The 22,356-nt window shown below is 44.3% G+C and overlaps 1 protein-coding gene across 10 annotated transcripts in view; it reads left to right on the top strand.

The window, feature by feature from the left end:
• Window positions 1–22,356, top strand: part of LOC133480183 (adhesion G protein-coupled receptor B1-like) — a 274,432-nt gene that overhangs the window by 236,491 nt on the left and 15,585 nt on the right. The window lies entirely within an intron of this gene.

Raw genomic sequence — 22,356 nt, 5'->3', positions numbered from 1 at the left:
TGTCTGCAAACTTTAGGAGTTTGACAGCTGGGTGCGTTGAGGTGCAGTCGTTCGTGTAGACAGAGAAGAGCAGCAGAGAGAGGACACATCCTTGGGGTGCCCCGGTGCTGATGGTTCGTGTGGATGAGGTGGTGTCACCCCCAGCTTCACCTGCTGTGTCCTGCCCATCAGGAAGCTGTGAATCCAACGGCACATGGTAGGTGAGATGCTGAGCTGGAGAAGCTTGGAGGAGAGGAGTTTGTGGAAGATGGTGTTGAACGTAGAGCTAAAGTCCACAAACAAGATCCTCACGTAGGTCCCCCGCACCGTCGAGGTGTTATAGGACGAAGTGCAGCCCCATGTTGACTGCGTCATCCAAAGATCTGTTTGCTCGGTCGGCAAACTGCAGGGGGTCCAGCATGGGTCCTGTGATGCTCTTGAGTTGGTCCAGCACAATGCGTTCAAAGGATTTCGTGACCACAGATGTCAGGGCGACAGGCCTGTAGTCATTCAGACCCGAGATTGGAGGGTTCTTAGGGACTAGAATGATGGTGGAGTGTTTGATACAGGATGGTACTTCACCCATTTCCAGAGATCTATTGAAGATCTGTGTGAAGACTGGAGCGAGTTGGTCCGTGCAGACTTTGAGGCAGGATGGGGACACAAGGTCTTGGCCCGCTGCTTTGTTGTTCTTTTGTAGTTTGAAGATGTGTCTCACATCCTGCTCATGAATGGTCGACAGCGAGATTGCTGTCTGGTTTTTGACCAGCGTATTGCCCCATACATGTACTGTATGTCCACTCTAAAGAGAAGACAAATCCCCTCCATTATTCTTAGCAATATTTATAGTGTGCCCCTAATGCGAAGTTCTCTTAGCTGATAAGCTACTTGAAGGAGGATCTGAAGGAGTGTGTCACTGCTTGGTGGTCAATCTTTTTTCTTTGTGATAAAAGAGGGAAAATGGTAGCAAGCGCACTAATGCTAATTGCGATTGCTAAAAATTTGGCATTTTGCTGTCTCAAATTCTGTACACCAAATTTCTAACATACACACAGTCCCAACATATGCAGTTTAAGGATCAAAGTCCATCCCTCATAAATGAGAATAAAATGCATGTTAGTATCAATAAATAAATAATCAATAGGAGAATTGATTCTAAAAGTTTCGATAGTGACAGCCCTCGTTGAGACCATGTCTAACTCCAGCGCATTAGGAAGACCGCTGTTGTAACATAGTTTGAGTGAATTTGATTGGGGCACATGCAAAGTGATTTTGAGCTCTGCAGATTTGTGGTGCATGTCCGACGTAATCCCTTCTTAAATATGTGAACAGTGGGAATCAAACTGTCTGAGTCATTGTAGAACTCAATTCATTGAATTATTGTTATTGTTATTATTGTCATCATTATTATATATTTTTTACCCAATGGCCGACATGCAGCTGGCATGAACAATCGAGAGCGGGGGATAAATACATGAGGTCCGTGCGGACCTCATGTATTTGCATATAGAAGTCGTCAGTGGTTATCATCAGCTCATTCTGTATGTAATCAGGGTAACCGCTCACGTACAGTATGTTGCCACACCGGCCAAGAGCAGTGACATTGCCCTCATCAAGCACGGATCGCTGTGTCCTCTTCCGCACACAGATGTCTCTATGCGAGATGCTGCATTTAAAGTAAATGAGAGGAGCCGCTTTGATTGGTGGTGAATGAAGTCAGCTTTGTTCACTCCCACAGCGGCGCAGACCGCTTGCGCGCACCTGCGAAATTACCAAAACGGTCTAACCCGCCTCCAGGCAGATTTTTACGCTTCCTGGCGCGCTGGATTTACACCGGTCGCAAAAATAGAGCCCATCGTGGTTCTGGTTGGTTCTACTTTAGTCTGTTGTTGGTGAGACAAAATTGTTTTACTTGCATGAGTGCAACATATGCATACATAGCATAACTATATTAAGAAGAAGAGTATACATTTATATTGTTAGTTAATAGTGATGGGTAAAAGTATTGATTCATCTGTTGCCTTACCTGGTGAAACAAATAATATTATTATTATTATTAACCCTAACCCTATTATTAGTAGTAGTAGTAATAGTAGTAGGAGTAGTAAAATTACAGTCTAGGCTAGATAGGACAGCTTTCCGAGCTCGAGCTGTCCTATTTATCCCATGTGCATGAACGAATGAAGCCCGGAGGAGAGGCTAAACATGTTTGAAGACAACTAGAACAGTCCAGTTGGGATTGATTCAATGCCCTGAGAATATAACATTCAGTTTTGAAATGATCTTATTTATGAAGGAAAAAACTCCAAACATTTCAGGCCCTATGTGAAAAAGTAATTGTCTCCTGAGTCCAATAACTGTTTCCACCACCCTTGGCAGCAATAACTGAAATTGAGCGTTTCGGTCTTTCGTAACACTGTAGAGGAAATTTGTCTCACTCTTCTCGCAAAATTCTTTTAACTCAGTCATATTTGATCATGAACTGCCCGTTCAAAGGACATACCACAATCACATTGTCTGGACTTTGACTTGGCCACCCCAAAACCTTCATTTAGTTTTTATTAGCCATTCTGATGGCACGGTGGATGACTGGTTAGCACATCTGCCTCACAGTTCTGAGGACCGGGGTTGCCCGTAGGTGTGAATGTCAGTGCGAATGGTTGTTTGTTTATATGTGCCCTGCGATTGGCTGGCGACCAATTCAGTGTGTACCCCGCCTCCCTGCCCGAAGATAGCTGTGATAGCTCCAGCACGCCCGCGACCCTAGGGAGGATAAAGGGTACAGAAAATGAATGGATGGATGGATGGACGGATAGCCATTCAGCGGTTGACGTGCTGGTATGTTTCAGGTTGTTGTCCTGCTGCATAATCCAAGAGCACTGGAGCTTGAGGGCACAAAATGATTGCTGATCAGTTACCTCCAGGATTTTCTGGTAAAAAGAACAATTAATTTCCCATTTATCACAGCAAGTCATGCAGGTCCTGAAAGGAGCAATACATAGCGCACTGCCACCACGTTTGACTGTTGATGATGATGTTTTTATCAAATGCTGTGTTACTTTTATGCCAGCTGTAACAGTGAGAGAAGCATTTGTTTTCTTTTTTGTCAGCAAAGGTTTGGGCCTTGGAACTCTCCCATGGATGCCATTTTTGTGCAGTTTCTTTCTTATGTTTGAGTCATGATCACTGACTTTAACTAAGGCCAGTGAGGCCTGCAGTTCTTTGGATGTCATTCTGGGTTCTTTTGTGATCTCCTGGATGAGTCATCATTGCACCCTTGGAGTAATTTTGCTTGGCAACTATTTCTGGAAAGGTTCACCATTGTTCCCAGTTTTCTCCATTTGTGGATAATTGATTTTACCGTGGTTTGTTGGAGTCCTTTTTAAGGAGGGGGACCGGAAGATGTGTTCCAACTATAGGGGGATCACACTCCTCAGCCTCCCTGGTATGGTCTGTTCGGGGTTGCTGAAGAGGAGGGTCTGTCTGGAAGTCGAATCTCAGATACAGGAGGAGCAATGTGGTTTTCGTCCTGGCCGTGGAACAGTGGATCAGCTCTACACCCTCAGCAGGGTCCTCAGGGGTAAATGGCAGTTTGTCCAACCAGTCTACATGTGCTTTTCGGACTTGGAGAAGGCATTCAACCGTGTTACTCTGGCAGTCCTGTGGAGGGTGGTCCTGCAGTGTGGGATGCTGGACCCCCTAATACAGGCTGTTCGGTCCCTTGACGACCAGTGTCAGTTTGGTCCGCATTGCCAGCAATAAGTCGAATTGGTTTCCAGTCAGGGTTGGACTCCGCCAAGGATGCCCTTTGTCACCGATTCTTTTCATAACTTATGGACATCCAAGGTGTTGAAGGACTCTGGTGTGGTGACCTCAGTATTACATCTCCGCTTTATGCAGATTATGTGGTTCTGATGGATTGACCAAGCCGCGATCTCCAACTGAAGAGGTTGGGATGAGAATCAGCACCTCTAAATCTGAGACCATGGTACTCAGTCAGGAAAGTGTGGAGTGCCCTCTCTAGGTCAGGGATGAGTTACTGCCCCAAGTGGAGGAGTTCAAGTATCTCGGGCTTTTGTTCACGACTTAGGGAAGAATGGAGTAGGAGATCGACAGGCAAATCAGTGGAGCGACTGCAGTGATGCAGTCTCTGTATCGGTCTGTGGTGGTGGAGAAGGAGCTGAGCCAAAGGGCAAAGCTCTCAATTTACCTGTCAATCTACGTTCCTAGCCTCATCTATGGTCAGGAGCTGTGAGATCAAGATCACAGATACAAGTGGGTGAAATGAGTTTCCACCGCAGGGTGTCTGGGCTCTCCCGTAGAGAGAGGGTGAGAAACTCGGTCATCCGGAATGGGCTCAGAGTTGATGCCTCCTGGACGCCTCCCTGGTGAGGTGTTCCGGGCACGTTCCACCGGGAGGAGGCCCAGGGGACAACCCAGGACACGCCGGAGAGCGAGAGATGCTAAATAACTGGAGGCGGGGGAGCTATTTGCAAAGGTTTGTGTAAGTCGCAATGTGAGAGATGCAAGCTTCAAGTTTCAAGCAAGTCCCGAGTTACTGTGGCAAAAATTCAGCAAATCCATCCCGACTCAGTTTATAGCATGTCAAGTCATCACTTGATTTGAGCAAGATATGTCAAGTCTGTCACAAATCGCTCGCTTACATCACGGTGGAATAATAAAATGTTTTTTCACTGATCATAACACAAAATTTGCATTTACACCTATAAAAGCTAAATGACCAACAACTTTAGAGTATGAATTAAAATTGAGATATGTTATACAGTTCATACGTTGTTTTTCTTTCTAACATTTGCATGAGTGTAACTTACTGTGATGATACATTTTGAAATATATCTATGTAATCATCAGAGTTAAAACAATTCATGAGCTGTTTTTGGTGTCTTTATGTTTCCCCAAATATATTCGTGTGTGTGAATGGCTAAATGGGAGACAATGAGTTTGTACACATTGTACGTTGCCACTATATAAAGTTCAGTGCATTGCCTTGCTTTACGGACGGATCTGCCACATCAAATATGGTGAACATAGTGAGGTCACAAGATAATACCAGACAAGTCGACGTTTATATATACATATGTATGCTAACACATTCACACCCGTCGTTTTTGAATGGCATAGTTTCCAGTTTCAGTCTCCACGTTGTCTAATATTTCAACGTCTTATCAAATCAGTGCATAACCAACATGAAGTGTTGTGAATGTTTGAACAGCTATCGGTGAGCTAATTGTGCAGTTAGAGGTTAGCATAGCTTACCTGCATGCAGGTTTAGTTTCATGGTGGCGGATGACGTTAGACGTAGTAGATGCTGTCAGACTTTCTCTGTGCAGTATGTCGCCGTTCTCTTTTTCTCGATTTTAGAGGGGGAGGGGGGCAGAGTACTTTGAGAATCCCTGACTAGTTCGAAAGTTCGGCCGGAGACATTTTTAGGTCTCAAAAAAGCCCGGCTAAAAGAAAACGTCTGGTCTCCCGAAGTCAGCTCATGCTTATTTTTTTTCAAGCTAGCTAGCTAAAACATGTCCTTTACACGAAACGATATTTTAAAATATGTTGACATAACATTACCTTAATATTTTGACTTCTTTTCCTCCTCCGCTTTTCTTGTTTTGTGGAACTTTGCGTCCGAGGGCTGAGCTGTCCTTTTCATCCATCCATCCATCCATCCATCCATCCATTTCCGTTACCGCTAATCCTCACTAGGGTCGCGGGTCCTTTTCATGATGTCAAAAAATTGTCAATAAAATCACCTGTCCTGTTCTGACTGTTCGCTCGTTCGCTGACTTGAGATGCGCCCCCATGTCATGTGACGTGACTTGCCAAGTGACAAACATAGTTAGTTACTTTAGTTTATTTTGTAATTTTATTTGTTATTTTCAAGACAGAAACGTAAAGGGGGTGCCAGTGGGGGTCACCAATTATTTTATGATTTTATTTAAATATTTTTCCCGAGGAGGAGGGTGCTGGCAGTGCGCCCCTCCAGCAGATGGCGCCCTAGGTGACCGCCCATGTCGCATATGCCCTGACTGAATTATTGAGATATAGCTTAAATCTCTTTTTCACCATCTCAGCCGGCCAGACTCGTCGGGCAGGGCTAAAACGGGGACGCACCGTCCCAAGCAGGGAGCAGCCTGACGATATAATTACCAAGCACCCTTGTTCCATGCAGTGGCCATTCGGCGTAATTGCCACTTACTTATTCATAACAACTTGGCCCATTTCTTCCAGTATAGCCTGCAGTTAGCCATCAAACTATGCCTATAACTTAAAACAAAATCCATCTTCCCTGAAGTGTTTTGTGTTATTGTGTGTGCCGACACATAGCGAGGCAGCGACGAAGCAGACCACGCCACCACGGCAGCCCCACGACACCCTGCCAGCAATGGTGTTAGGGCCGTCAGCCTCAAAATTGCAGGGCGAGGAGGAGGATGAAAAACATCATCAGGGGAACCGATGTGCATCACACTGCTGTCCCTGCATATGGCGCACCCTTTGGCAGCCACAGTAGCGTGATGCACAGCCCGCTGAATTTCAGCAGAGGCAAAGGAGGGAACATAGTCCCAGCACGGCTGCCGCTCAATGGCGCTGGGGCACGGAGGCTTCCTGGCTGCCACAGAATGCCTCTCTGCGGTCCGTGAGAATGTGCCCAATGTGCATCACTAGCAATTCTCCTCTCGCATTTGATTGACGGTTTTCAGAGTGTTCAGCGACACGCCCATAGCGTCTGGAAGCCGAAAGAACTATTTTACCATTTTGAAGCCGAGTCCATGTACTTTTTTTTTTTATTCATTCAAATTTGTCCAGTTTGTTTACAATACTCTTCTCTGTGGTGTGTCAAATTTACTAGACGTTTTTTGGGTGACGTAATTAAAAACTCCAAATTGCTAATTCATTTGCAGACCACAGAGTTAAAGTATACAGCTCATGCTCCATTTTGTAAGCCCCACAATTCATATGTTGTCTACTTGTTGAGCTCATACATTTCTTATTAACCTCAATGACATACAGTAGATCAAGGTTTGATTTATACTGCGGGTAGATGTACCCAATTCTGACTTAGTCCCTCTTCGGCCTGCCGCTGAGCAGCGAGACTGAGACCCCTGCGGCCTCTTTGCGGCACCCGGGATGCCGATGGAGGGAGCCGCCCTGCGAAGGGTGGCGGTGGGCCATCTGGCAACCGCTGAGTTTCTCATGCGACGCACGCTCACGGCGAAGGTCAACTAAACTGAGAAGTTCATGAAGTGATTTCATTCAGAACGGTCAATAAAAGGATGTGTTTGTTTGAACAAATTGCAGACAACACACTCCTCAAGCCATTCGGTAAGTCCCCAAGTTGCTGAGTGATCCAGTGAATATGACTGGAGTGCCACTCTTTAACACACAAGCCACAGTCTGATTTTCATGAAATAAATTTACAACGTATCGAACAAATGCAAATAAAGAGCAACGTGTAGCTTGAGTTTCTCCAACTACAATACTGTAGTTAAAAAGACCACCGAGAAGCATTCTGGGAAGCAGCAGGCTCTCTCTCTCTCTCTCTCGTTGGGTGAGAGGCGGGGTACACCCTGAACTGGTCGCCAGCCAATCGCATAGCAACACACAGCCATTCGAACTCACATTCACACCTATGAGCAATTTAGAGTCTTCAATCAACCTACCATGCATGTTTTTGGGATGTGGGAGGAAACCGGAGTACCCAGAGAAAACCCAGGCATGGGGAGAACATGCAAACTCCTCACAGGCGAGGCCGGGATTTGAACCCCGGTCCTCGGAACTGTGAGGGGGATGTGCTAACCAGTCCACCGTGCCGCCATATCCCTCTCTCTCTCTCTCTCTCTCTCTCTCTCTCTCTCTCTCTCTCGCTCTCTCTCTCTCCATCCATCCATTTTCCGAGCCGCTTCTCCTCACTAGGGTCGCGGGCGTGCTGGAGCCTATCCCAGCTGTCATCGGGCAGGAGGCGGGGTACACCCTGAACTGGTTGCCAGCCAATCGCAGGGCACATCGAAACAAACAACCTTTCGCACTCACAGTCATGCCTACGGGCAATTTAGAGTCTCCAATTAATGCATGTTTTTGGGATGTGGGAGGAAACCGGAGTGCCCGGAGAAAACCCACGCAGGCACGGGGAGAACATGCAAACTCCACACAGGCGGGGCCGGGGATTGAACCCGGGTCCTCAGAACTGTGAGGCTGACGCTCTAACCAGTCGGCCACCGTGCCGCCCTCTCTCTCTCTCTACATATATATATATATACACACACACACAGACACAGCAGCTGAAATAAGTATTTAACACATCACCATTTTTCTAAGAAAATATATATCTAAAGGTGCTATTGACATGAAATTTTCACCAGATGTTCACCAGGTAATCCATACATACAAGAAAGTACAACAAATAAGCTCAGAAATTAAGTTGTGTGTACATTGTAATAATGTGAAATGACACAGGGAAAAATTATTGAACAGACCAACTGGTATTTATATAATACTCTGTACAAAAGCCTTTGATTGCAATGACAGCTTCAAGACGCCTCCTGTATGGAGAAACTAATCGCATGCATTGCTCTGGGGTGATTTTGGCCCATTCCTCTCTCTACACAAGCAGTCTTCAAATCTTGAAGGTTCTGTGGGCTTCTTTTATGGACCTTGAGTTTCAGTTCTTTCTGTAGATTTTCGATTGGATTCAAGTTGGATGGGCTGGGCCATTCTAGCAGCTTTATTTTTTTTCTTTCTTTGAAACCAATTGAGAGTTTCCTTCGCAGTATGTTTTGGATCATTATCCTGCTGAAATGTCCACCCTTGTTTCATTTTCATCATCCTCATAGAAGGCAGCAGATTTTTGTTAAGAATGTCTCGGTACATTTGCCCATTCATCCTTCCTTCAATAATGTGAAGTTTACCAGTACCATTTGTTGAAAAGCAGCCCCATACCATCATGTTCTCACCTCCGAACTTCACTGTTGGTATGGTGTTTTTAGGGTGATGTGCAGTGCCATTTCTTTCTCCAAGCGTGGTGTGTGTGCATTATGGCATCCAAACAGTTCAATTTTGCTCTCATCCGACCAGACTATATTCTTCCAGTATTGAACTGGCTTGTTCAAATGTTGTTCAGCAAACATTAAACGAACGTTGACATTATTTTTTTTTCAGCAATGGGGTCTTGCGTGGTGAGCGTGCGTACAGGCCATGGCGGCGGAGTACATTACTCACTGTTTTCCTTGTGACAACAGTACCTGACAACTAGACTTTACACAGAACTGATCGGTATCGGACGACAATTAGCATTTTATGCTGATCGGCTTAACGGCTTTAATGTCATAATTTGCGGAGACATTTACTCCGCGTCGCCATCGTGTACAGTGTATTTGAATCCACAAGCTAGTTTATTTTTAACCTTGTCATGTGTATTTTGACATACTACTGTAAATATATGACCACCAATAAAGTTATTTAAAAAAACATGGCGGCGGTGTGGGACAGACAACACGTTTGAGACAGACAACATGTAATGCGTGGATCAGACGACAAGACAAATTTGGTCTTTCACGATTGCACTATGTCAGACTACTGCAATTAAATCTTGTTTTCCAATACCACCACAACCCGTCTTTTATGATCACTGGGCTTCATCTTGTCAACTCAAACGTGACCGGACACACACGTTACCATGGCGACGACAACAATAATGAATCGCACCCTGTGTTTATAAGAACAAAATGGGGAAAAACTTGTGTTGATGGTCACCGGTGCTCGGGAGAGGACGTCCGTTTAAGGCGTGCTTGAGGTATGTATGTACGTACTTTTAATATGATACGGCTCGCAAGCAGGCAACAAAACGTTATGCAGCCTAGCAAGCTAGTGCTAGAACTAACGGTTGTGAGCGAACATGCAGGTGTTCTGTCGAATCATGCTCCAAAGTTTTGGTGTGTGTGAAGTAATTTAATTACAATAAAGTAATTTAATTACAGTAAGTTAGCACCCATTATTTCTGTCATGTTGTAATGTTGGTTTGACCTGACTAATTTAGAATACATGATCTGACTGGAGCAGTGATTTCCAAACTTTATTGAGCCAAGGCACATATTTTACAATTGAAAAATCTCACGGCACACCAACAAACAAAAATGTCAGAAAAAGTGGACACATGAATGACTGTATGTACGTCCTGCCATCCAAGAGAAGACCATTCATTTGATCTTTCTGTCACTATGCCTCACTGGCATAAATAGATGAACAAAGACACATTATTGATCCATCCATCCATTTTCTGTACCACTTTATCCTCACTAGTGTCGCGGGCGTGCTGGAGCCTATCCCAGCTATCTTTGGGCGAGAGGCGGGGTACACCCTGAACTGGTCGCCAGCCAATCGCAGGGCACATATAAACAAACAACCATTCGCACACACATTCAGACTTAAGGGCAATTTAGAGTCTTCACTCAACCGACCATGCATGTTTTGGGATGTGGGAGGAAACCGCAGTGCCCGGAGAAAACCCACGCATGCACGGGGAGAACATGCAAACTCCACACAGGCGGGGCCGGGATTTGAACCCCGGTCCTCAGATCTGTGAGGCAGATGTGCTAACCAGTCGCCCCCCCTGTGCCGCCTACATTATTTATTGTAAATATATTTTTGGAGCAATTAAGTACATATACAGTACTTAGTATATACAGTAAATGAACAAGTCATTAAAATAGACACATTGCTCCATCTTGTGATCGGATCGGTGATCGGTTATCGTTTTTTCAACTCGTTGATTGGTGATCGGCCCCCAAAACCCTGATCATGTAAAGCCTACTGACAACATCTGGTGAAAATTTCATTTCAATAGCACCTTTGGAAATACAGCAGCTGAAGTAAGTATTTAACACGTCACCATTTCTCTCACTAAATATACTTCCAAGGGTGCTATTGACCTGAAAATTTCACCAGATGTTGGGAACAACCCAAGTAATAGAAAGAAAGCAAAGAAAGTACAACAAATAAGATCATAAATTATGTTGTGTGTAAAAATGTGAAAAAAACACAGGGATAAAGTATTGAACACATGAAAGCCAAAACACCTCAAATCTATCAATAGTCCAACAGCAATCCAGCCCCTTGTCAGTGCAAATGAATATCAGCTGGTTCAGTCCTAATTGATGGCCTACAAAAAGGTCTCATTGCCAAGGTGTGAGTCAAGACACATCTCATGATGGGTAAGAGCAGTTAGCTGTCTCTAGACTATCGTAAACTAATTGTTTCAAAACATAACGATGGGGTTGGTTACAGGCGCAAAGCTAAGATTCTAAACGTTCCCGTAAGCACGGTTGAGGCCATAATACGTAAGTTGAAACCTAATCATACCACCATAAATTTGACTTGATCAGGTGCTCCTCGCAAGATTTCTGATAGAGGAGTGCAAGGAATAATCAGAAAACGGAATTACAGAAAAACATTACAAAATATGCAATCGGGACGAGTGCCTGGCCCGGACGGAATGTCCGTCAAATTCATTAAACGTTTCAGGCCAATTTTAGCGCCTCTATTTTTCAGAGCAGTCAAGGAGATAAACAATAAATGTCCAATAAGTAGCCATATGGGCGGCACGGTGAATGACTGGTTAGCACATCTGCCTCACAGTTCTGAGGACCGTGGTTCAAATCCCGGCCCCGCCCGTGTGGAGTTTGCATGTTCTCCCCGTGCCTGCGTGGGTTTTCTCTGGGTACTCCGGTTTCCTCCCACATCCCAAAAACATGCATGGTAGGTTGATTGAAGACTCTAAATTGCTCGTAGGTGTGAATGTGAGTTCGAATGGCTGTTTGTTGCTATGCGATTGGCTGGCGACCAGTTCAGGGTGTACCGCGCCTCACATCCGAAGATAGCTGGGATAGGCTCCAGCACGCCCGCGACACTCGTGAGGATAAAGTGGTACAGAAAATGGATGGAAGGATCAATAATGTGTCTTTGTTCATCTAGTTATGCCAGTGAGGCATAGTGAGTGAGGATAAGCGGTACAGAAAATGTATGGTCAAGGAGATAAACGATAAAGGTCAAATAAGTAGGCATATGAACACAGCTTCAATTAAATTCTTACTAAAATCAGGTAAAGACCCCGCTCTCCCGGCTATTTATGAGCCCTTATCACTGATTAATGTCGATATCAAGATTATCAGGAAAGCCCTCGCAACAAGACTTGAAAAGGTTCTCCCGTCGATAATCCACCATGACCAGACATGTTTCATTATAGGTAGAAGTTCCACAAATAATGTCAGACATCTATTGAATTTGATAAGCATGTCACAGCGTAAAAATCTTAATGCAATCATCATGTCACTTGACGCAGAGAAAACTTTAGATAAAGTTAACTGGGCTTTCCTGTGTGCAGTTCTTTGCAAATTTGGCTTTGGAGACTCATTTGCACATTGGATAGCAACATTATACAACTCGCCAAAAGCGACAGTCACCACAAATAAGATTACATCACAAAGTTTTACTTTACAAAGAGGAACCAGACAAGGCGTAAGAATGCTAATATTAAAGGTATCTGCGCGCCAGTGACAGAACACAAAATCAATCTGTATGCTGATGATATTGTTCTGTATTTACAGGAACCCAAGTCTTCTCCTCAGTCAGTCTTCAATCTCATTAAAACATTTTCATAAATATCAGATTACTATCAGATCAACTGGACAAAATCAACAATACTCCCAATAAAAGCAAACTCATGAAATCCTGCAGATCAAAACCCAGATTACCCCCTTCCTATAGGAAACATTAAATATTTAGGTATTAATATTTTGCCGGAACTCTCAGAGCTAACCAATCTAAATTACAAACCACTTCTGGAAAAAAATCTCATCTGATTTAAGATGCTGGAATAACTTGCCTATATCACTACTGGGAAGAATAGCCTCAATAAAAATGAAAACCTTACCTCAAATCAAATATTTATTCTCAATGATTCCATTTAAATGGTTTAAAACATTAAATTCTGCCGTAATAATTTTTTATTCAAAAAATAAGAACAATAGAATTAGTTTATCCACTCTTCAGAAAAGTAAACAGGAGGGAGGCCTAAATGCTCTCAACTTTAAACACTATTATTGAGCTAACCAATTACAATACCTCATCAAATGGATGCACCACAATGAGGGTTTGCCTGGATGGGTGGCATTGGGTCCCTGCGGCCACCTCCGGGTGGTCGGTTGTCATGGCTCCTCGGTGGGGCCGCCGGACCACCCTGGGTCCCTCGTGTGGGACGTGTCCCGTCCGCCGGGGTGATCTCGGGTGGACTTATGGGCACGATCCCACCTCTCGATTGGGTGGGGACCTCAGCTACTGCGGTGCAGGCACAGCAATTACAGGACACTTCTGATAGTCATTGTGCATGTGAAACGGTGTCAATTCGCTTGCATGTGTCCGGAGGCACACGCCCCTGGGACTTTTGTCGCTGGGTGTGGGGCCACTCACTTATTGCGACAAATAACTCATGAATATGCAAATTGCTTGGGTATCCCTTCACTCACACTCTCGTCCTATAGACGTTTGTAATTTACATAGCCACTCCCACCACACTTCAATTGTACAGCCGGCGTCACGAGCCTTGTCCTGCATGCTTCTTCTCCTGTCCTTGTCCTGTTCTATCTTGTCCTGTCCTTCCCTCACAGGGTGTAGCACTACTGCCCCATACAACACTCATATCTAATGTGTCATTTTTCTAGATATATAAGGATTTACTTTTCTCATCTTGTTTACAGTTAGTGCTTTGTCTTTTGTCTTCTTTTCTCACTCCCCTCTAGAAACCTAGTTCTGTTCGACTGATCGAGTCTGATTCTCAATAAATAACCATTATAATACTAAGAAACCACAGCGGCAGCTTAAAAACTCCACTGTGACATAGTAAAACTGTTCTGGCATGATGGTATGGGGCTGCTTTTCAACAAAGCAGCCGCTGTATATTTTGGTGAGAAAAATGGTGACGTGTTAAATACTTATTTCAGCCGCTGTCTATATATTTGTGCGTGCCTGCATACAGAGGCACTTTTTTTTTTTACTGATATAAACATCAATTTCCAGATAAAAAAAACACTTACGCTTCATTACAGTCCCTGGGATCACAGATTATGACGAAACCCAGTCTACACTTTTAACATTGTAGCATTTTTCTCTTTTGCTGTCAACTCTCAAAAGCATTCCGTCCCATTTTTTGACAGTTTCAAAATCTTCCACATCCACCACAATCATGGCACGGCACGTTTACCTATACCGCCCCCACGCATTGTATCATGACCATCCCGTTTTGTCCACGGTTCCCTGAAATGTGGCCACCGTGGCCGCCAGGTATTTTGTGAAAACGTAGCTTAAGCAAACATGATGTAGCTTTCTGGTTAGTTCATTTGGGTAGCTGTCATTCTGTAGCAAAAGACTAACGACAGTTATGTACTAAGCAGACATGGTTGCTGTTTATTGATGCAATTTGTTGGGAATGCTCAGAAGGAATACACTCCCAGCCAATAGTATTGAAACACTGAGGCCAATTCTTTATTCCTTTATGTTTCCTGTAGACTGAAAACATTTGGGTTTGACATCAATTATGAGACAAGAGATCAACATTTTACTTTTTATTTCTAGATCTGATATACAAAACGTGTTGGACTGACAGATGTTTGATTGTTGTTTTTTTTTCTGGCATGTGCCCGACTACTTTGATGATGCGAATGTCAAATGTGTGTTTGTATTCAATGTCTCGGCTCAGTTTCAGATGCGGGTTATGCATGTGAAGACTATAATCATGCACGTAACAACAGGAAAACCATAGAGCTGAGAAACAGCCATGGCTCAAACCTTGGCCACAGCCAAGTCAGCCTTTTGGGATGTCCTGTAGAAGAAAGGATCCACGGGTGTACGAAGTAACAGACATCTAATGTGTTGAAGGAAAACAGCAGTTGATGACAGAAACATTGTGAAAACTGTAAAGAAAGCCCACAACAACTGTTAACACAGTTAAGCACCAACCTCCAATATGGGTGGTGTGACGATATCACAATCTACTGTTTGCAGAAGACGAACGCAAGTGTAGACTCTACAGTAGAACATTCAAATGATTCATTCCAAGAAGACTAGGAAGGCCAGGTGAAAATTCACCAGAGTACTCAGACTGGCCTTAGAACAACTAAAAGCACCACAAAACAATGCAACTGTTTGGTGACGTCAACGGCATACAGTTATTGATAAAGGATTTGCAACTACATATTTAATATGATTGATGACAGTCTATGATAATTGTGTATGTTCCAATATCTTTGCTTTTCTCGTCTAAGTTATATATCAGATGCGGCTGTAAATATCCGAAAATAAAAGCTGATTTCTTGATCTCGCGGGAACTGCACGAATTGATTACGCTGTACTAATACTTTAGAAGGATAGTGTATCTCTCAATCATCCCTGGACTTTTATTTAAAAAGACACTATAATGCCTTCTTGTATCCATCTGTTATGAAGTGATCTTTTTCATTTTTATCATTTTACTCTTAGAATAATAAGTGCGTAAGGAACAAATATATTGGCAACATGGAACATTCAATTCCAAATCAAAAGATGACGGAAAATGTGTTCTTCACAAAGTAATAGTACAGGGGCTCCTCAGTTGTCCGGTATCCCATACTCCTGGAGCACACTCCACGAGGGACACGGTCGAACGCCTTTCCCATAAAAAGTCCACAAAACACATGTGGACTGGTTGGGCGAACTCCCATGCACCCTCCAGAACCCAGAGCTGCCAACCTATGGAAATTCACTTCCAGAACAATTTGCCCAAATTTGTCTGAATTTCCATATTTTCAAAATGTTGTCAAGCACATTACCGCGGTACACTTATTGCAGTATATAACGTAATACAACCCAATTCCAATGAAGTTGGGACATTGTGTTAAACATAAATAAAAACAGAAAATACAATGATTTGCAAATCATGTTCAACCTATATTGAATTGAAGACACTAAAAAGACAAGATATTTAATGTTCAAACTGATAAATAATCATTAGCAAATAATCATTAACTTAGAATTTGATGGCTGCAACACGTTCCGAAACAGCTGGGACAGGGTCATGTTTACCACTGTGTTACATCACCTTTTCTTTTAACAACATTCAATAAACGTTTGGGAGCTGAGGACATTAATTGTTGAAGCTTTGTAGGTGGAATTCTTTCCCATTCTTGCTTGATGTACAGCTTCAACTGTTCAACAGTCCGGGGTCTCCGTTGTCATATTTTACGCTTCATAATGCGCCACACATTTTTAATGGGAGACAGGTCTGGATTGCAGGCAGGCCAGTCTAGTACCCGGACTCTTTTACTACGAAGCCACACTGTTGTAACACATGCAGAATGTGGTTTGGCATTGTCTTGCTGAAATAAGCAGGGGAGTCCATGAAAAAGACGTTGCTTGGATGGCAGCATATGTTTTTCCAAAACCTGTATGTCGTCGTCCACAATTTCCCAAAACAATTTGAAATGTGGACTCGTCGGACCACAGAATACTTTTCCACTTTGCATTAGTCCATCTTAGATGAGCTCGGGCCCAGAGAAGCCGGCGGTGTTTCTGGTTGTTGTTGATAAATGGCTTTTGCTTTGCATAGTAGAGTTTCAAGTTGCACTTACGGATGTAGCGCCGAACTGTATTTACTGACATTGGTTTTCTGAAGTGTTCCTGACCACATGTGGTGATATCCTTTACACATTGATGTCGGTTTTTGATGCAGTGCCGCCTGAGGAATTGAAGGTCATGGGCATTCAATGTTGGTTTTCGGCCTTGAACCATTCAAGTGCTGTACGTCTGATGCCCACCCACTGCTCCAAACGAGTAATCAGGATATCATGGGCCACAGTATCAAAGGCTATAGTAAGATCTAAAAGTACTTAGACAACACAGTGACCAGAGTCAGTAGCTAAAAAGATGTCATTAACAACTGATTCGGTGCCGTGCAATGTTTTATAAACAGATTGGAAAGGCTCAATAATATTGTGTTTATTAATAACCTCCATAACCTGGGAATAGAACAAATTTTTCCAAGATTTTAGAAAGGCAATTTGGAGATAGGCCTAAAATTTGCAACAACAAAAAATGGGATCCATCCCAAGTTTTTATTCAAATGAATGGGAACCACTCCTGCAGACAGACTACTTTTAATAACTACAGTAAATGATGGCCCAATATAAGGGAAAACCTCCTTAAAAGGTCAGGCAGGGACAATATCACTTGGAGAGACCGAGGGCTTCAAATGACTAACAATTTCCTGCAGGGTCACATGCTCAAAATAGTCTAAAACAGCAGAGCAGGGGAGAAACACTGACGGATCAAAACTAGGGGGTGAAATAAGTGCTCTGGCAGAAGCGACTTCATCAAGGAAAAGGTGAAGAAAGTTTTCACACACAGCCGGGGAACCCTCAATTCCAACAGTCTGTGGTGCTTCAAGGCAGAGTTGATAACCTTAAACAGAACACGAGGCTTGTGGGAGTTTAACAGGACAATATCAGAAAAATATTTTTACTTAGCCTCTTTCACAGTGGATTGGTAATGACTTGTAATTTGTCCTTTTTCCACATTTTCTCAGCTCTTTGACAGCCCTGTCATTCAGCCAAGGGCTCAGCCTCTGCTTTAGTTGTTTGCCTTCTGGCTTTTAATGGAGCCGCAATGTCCATAACAGTGTGACAGGTGTCGAGGAACCAAGAGTTCAGAGCCTCAGTATCATTATACACACAGGTATGACTGAAGGCAGTCGAGAAGTAAGCAGCAGCAGTGAAAGAGTTAGAACTCATCTGCGAGCTGCAGCGCGAGCTTTGACTGTTTGGCAGCAAACAGCAGCTTCAAACAGCAGTACAGGCATATGATCAGGGTAAAAAAGCATCGCAGATCTCCAGATTAGAAACAGACACACCATAGGAGAAAAAACAAGATCATGTGTGTGACCACGTTCATGTGTAGGGCCAATTACAGATTGGACGAGGTTAAAAGAGTCGATGATGCTTCGAAAGTCACTCACTAATGGGTTCTTGGGGCAACACGTGAATATTACAATCACCAACAATAAGAACCCGGTCATATTTAGGCATAATATCCGCCAAGAACATAGAGAAGTCCGTTAAAAAGTCCTCGTTAGTCTTGAGGTGGCCGATAAACCACCGCGCACAACACCGTGTGTGAATGAACCAGTTCAAACAGACTCAGTTCAAAGCTGGCGGGAGGTAGCAGTGATATCTCTTTGCATTGGGAATCACTCTTAAAAACAATCACAACTCCAGATGTCCAGGGAGAATTGAAATAGCAACACTCGTCAGGTAAAAGTTCCGTCAAGACACAGGACTCACCGGAACTCGGCCAGGTCTCGGAGATAAAGAGAAAGTCCAGTTCCCGAGATATGAAGAAGTCCTTAAGGATAAAAATTTTATTCCCAAGTGATCTGGCGTTTCCCGGGCCAAACCTAGCAGGCGCCAGCGGGTCAGGGCGAACAGCTGATGAGGGAGCACAGAGGGCGCAGATACTCCAGATTCACTCCGCATGGAGCGCAAGGAAGGCCACATCGGAGCCCGCCGTCACCAGACAGGCAGGAACAGGGTCCAGGGAACGCTGAGCGACACATAGGCGAGAACCAGCTCCAAAACCACCTCGATAGGGACGTGCCAGAACGGCCCACGGCCTCACAAGGCAGCCACCGCGTTTTCCCCGGCGTTGGTGCCTTTTCCACCAAGGCGGTGGAGCAAGAGCGCGTCGGAGATATGACGGGATATCCGATAGAAAAGGAGGCTCTGCTCCTCGCTCCCGTAATAGTCCAATTTACGCACATTTACAGCGGTGAGCCTCAGATCTAGTAGCGTTTGGCGATCATATACCAGCAGAGAGTTGACGGTTTGTACAAGTGTTTGAAACAGAAAAAAGGCATACAACAGGTGGAGCAGCTGACGGCCTGCCTGACACACTGCCGCCATCTTGCCACCACCTTTCGTAGAAAAATAAGCCACCCTGTGCAGAACAAATGTTTTGTTCAAGAAACGTATCGTGTTTATATTTTTTGCTTTTAATGCACTTCCGTGACTTAACTCATTTAACATTTTAATATAATACATCGGAACATTTTCATGGTATTACACACACAATGTACTATATAAAGGTCTTAGCATAATTGATATTTTTTGAGTTGGCTCAAGTCACAAATACACTAACGAATGATAAAATAGTTAATATTAAACTGTGTATTTGTGACTTGAGCCAACTCAAAAAAAAACAACAAAAAAAAAAAAACGGTCGACAACTGGTTAGCACATCCGCCTCACAGTTCTGAGGACCGCGGTTCAAATCCCGGCCCCGCCTGTGCGGAGTAGACTCTAAAAATTGATAAAAATGAATAATGATAAAATATTGCTTCCAACACTATTATCCACACCTGGATATTCTCTGGCATGCTGAAACGCTTCTGCCAATGACCTCTGCGTCTAAATTGGAGGTCTGGCAGCGGAGCCAAGGGGTGGGGCGGAGGTTTGTCTCCTCTCTCCGTTTCTGCAGGTCATTGTTTTTCGTGGTGTTGCCACTGTACCTTACAGCCTTTTTGCAAACAGCGCAGATTGCTAATGTGTCATTTTCAACCTGAAAATATCACAACATGGCACTTGTGTTCTTCTGGCGTTCTTCTGCTCACAGTGCTGTGGATGGCACAGGTGTGCGTGTGCGTGCTGTGCTCGTGGGTGGGCGCAGACGGCGGCTTGCTCGCTCGCGCTGCTAGGTCACGTGACGGCACAAAACATGAGAGGGGGGAGGAGGTTGCCGCTCGCCAGTTGCCATTCGGCACTGACTGCTGCTAAGTCATGTGACGGCTCATCGAAACACAAGCCGGGAGATGAGGAGCGACAGAAACGGCGAGTCTGGCATCGCCTGACGCAAGAGTGAAACTGAAACTATTGTATGGATATTTTCAGGCCGGTATCGAGCCCATCCAATACCGACTCGATATTATTACGATCGATCTGCCCACCACTGGTCGATATGCCAAAGAGGTTAGAATTAGCCTTTGTTTTTGTTTTTTTTGAAAGAGAGATGGCACAACATTTTGTGGACGAATGGTTCTTTTTTTAGGATAAGCGGTTTAGAAAATGGATGGATGGCTGGTTCTTTTGGGTGCAATGAGCCGTAGATATTTTTCAGACGCCCCACACTGAATTCAAGCGAGAGGACACTGACCGCTGTGAAGCATGGTGGCGCAATGTTTCTCTTTCATCAATTGGAATTATCCAGAATACCTGTAGAGATCATGTTGGCTCATGGCAAACAGGAAATGCCCTTGAAATGGGTGTTTCGACAAGACAACAACCGCAAACTGGAGTTGCACAATATATCGTTGAAGTATCATCGTCGCAAAGTACGCACATGTGCACAATAGTCACATCGCAGGGTCCTGCGCAATCTTGCTGGATTCATATGCAGTCGATCAACTGTAAAATTAATGAGCGACCAGCACAAGAACCTGGTTGGACATGCTCATAAAATTAGCACCAATGTTACAGTAAATTAGAACCCATCAAAGAATACACACGGAGCAGCCCGGAGTGATCTAGTGTGGCACAAAAAGGATAGATGTTTTTGAAAAGCTCACAAATTCATAGACGGTAGCTGCAACCAAATGTTATTGGCATCATTGCGTTCGTATTGAAATAGCATTTGACACAATCGAGTGTGGAAAACAGCGGCCGTAATGCGGTGTCCGTTTTCGTTGCTGCATTTCTGAAGGCGCTAAAGGATGTTAACTTCCACTTTCTCCAACGTCGCTCTGTCGATTTGGTCGTGTTTGATCTGTGAACTCCGAGCATTACATTGAGAGGATGAATACCGTCTTTGCGGCTGAACTGCGACAAAGACACATGCCTATCCGACGGGTGTGGTTTCAGCAGGATGCGGCGACATTTCAGTGAGCACCTCATTTCCAGGTTTGCTGACATTGCTCGGCCCCCTTGCTCCCCTGATTTGTCCGTGTGTGATTATTGTTTGTGGGGACACCTGAAGGTACGTGCGGATGCGCATAGACCCCGTACCTTAGACAAGTTGAAGGAAGCCATTTGCATGGAAGTCATCCAAATCAACAGAGCCATTTTGGCGCGTGTGGAAGCCAACTTCCATCAACACCTTCAGAAATGCTTTCGCCAAACCCATGTTGTTTTGCACAATGCACATATAGTCGGCGCTATATACCGACTGGGGGCGTGCCTTTGGCATCCTCTTTCACGCGCACCCTCCCCCCTTTAACGTCCGCATGCTGTCCTCAGTTACGTCCGACTTTCCTCTATATAAGCAGCGTGCCGGCAGGAAACGCTCCCAGTCAGTCAACAACATTGACAGATTTTGAAACTCGGCGCCCCGTCCATTTTGGAAAAAAAAAAAAAGACTTTTAAGTACGCCTTATGGTTGTGAAAATACGGTACTTAAACTTTTTTTGTGGGGGAAAAAAATGAACTTTTCTGTATCTCTCGTCAGAATTTGACGAATGAATGAATGTCGCGACGGATTCGACTTTGGGGCAGGGGGTAGAGCCACGGCATTACTGAAGGTACAAACTTCAGGTATACACAACAACGGGTTTTTCTTAAACTCGTGCACTCAAGCCGGCACGGTGGAAACTGGTTAGCACGTCCGCCTCACAGTTCTGGGGACCGGGGTTCAAATCCCGGCCCCGCCTGGGTGGGTTTTCTCCGGGCACTCCGGTTTCCTCCCACATCCCAAAAACACGCGTGGTCGGTTGATTGAAGACTCTAAATTACCCGCAGGTGTGAATGTGAATGCGAACGGTTGGTTGTTTCTTTGTGCCCTGCGATTGACTGGCGACCGGTTCAGGGTGTACCCCGCCTGCCGCCCGAAGATAGCTGGGATCGGCTCCGGCAGCTCGCGACCCGCGTGAGGAGAAGCGGTGAAGAAAATGGACGGATGGATGGAGAAATGCACTCAAATACAGAAAAACTAATGCAGATGTTAAAACATAGGTGTAAAATAACGTTGATTAAAAACAAATGGATAGTGTTCGGGATGTGCTTATGACTCTACGGTATAACAGGGCTAAAGAAATGAACTTAATGTCTGGCTGGACGATTGCTCAATACTACAGTGCATTTAAATGCAGATAGGCTTAATACAAATGACTACATCTACTTTTGTGCTCTACTGAGCGTAATTTTTCTCCAAAGGGAAAAAGAGAAATGTGTGCTGGTTTTCACAGTTATGTGTATGTTATTCTGTATTTTTTAACATCGCAGCGCAGGGTCCAAAAAAAAATCGCAAAGTCATTAACTGTTGCGATAAACCCGTATTGTAAGTAGGACTCCCGATAAAGTG

This window comes from Phyllopteryx taeniolatus, chromosome 6 (genome assembly GCF_024500385.1).
Source record: "Phyllopteryx taeniolatus isolate TA_2022b chromosome 6, UOR_Ptae_1.2, whole genome shotgun sequence".
In the NCBI taxonomy this organism is placed as follows: Eukaryota; Metazoa; Chordata; class Actinopteri; order Syngnathiformes; family Syngnathidae; genus Phyllopteryx; species Phyllopteryx taeniolatus.
Note: the sequence above shows the minus strand (reverse complement) of the source record. Positions and strands in the feature narration are given on the sequence as shown.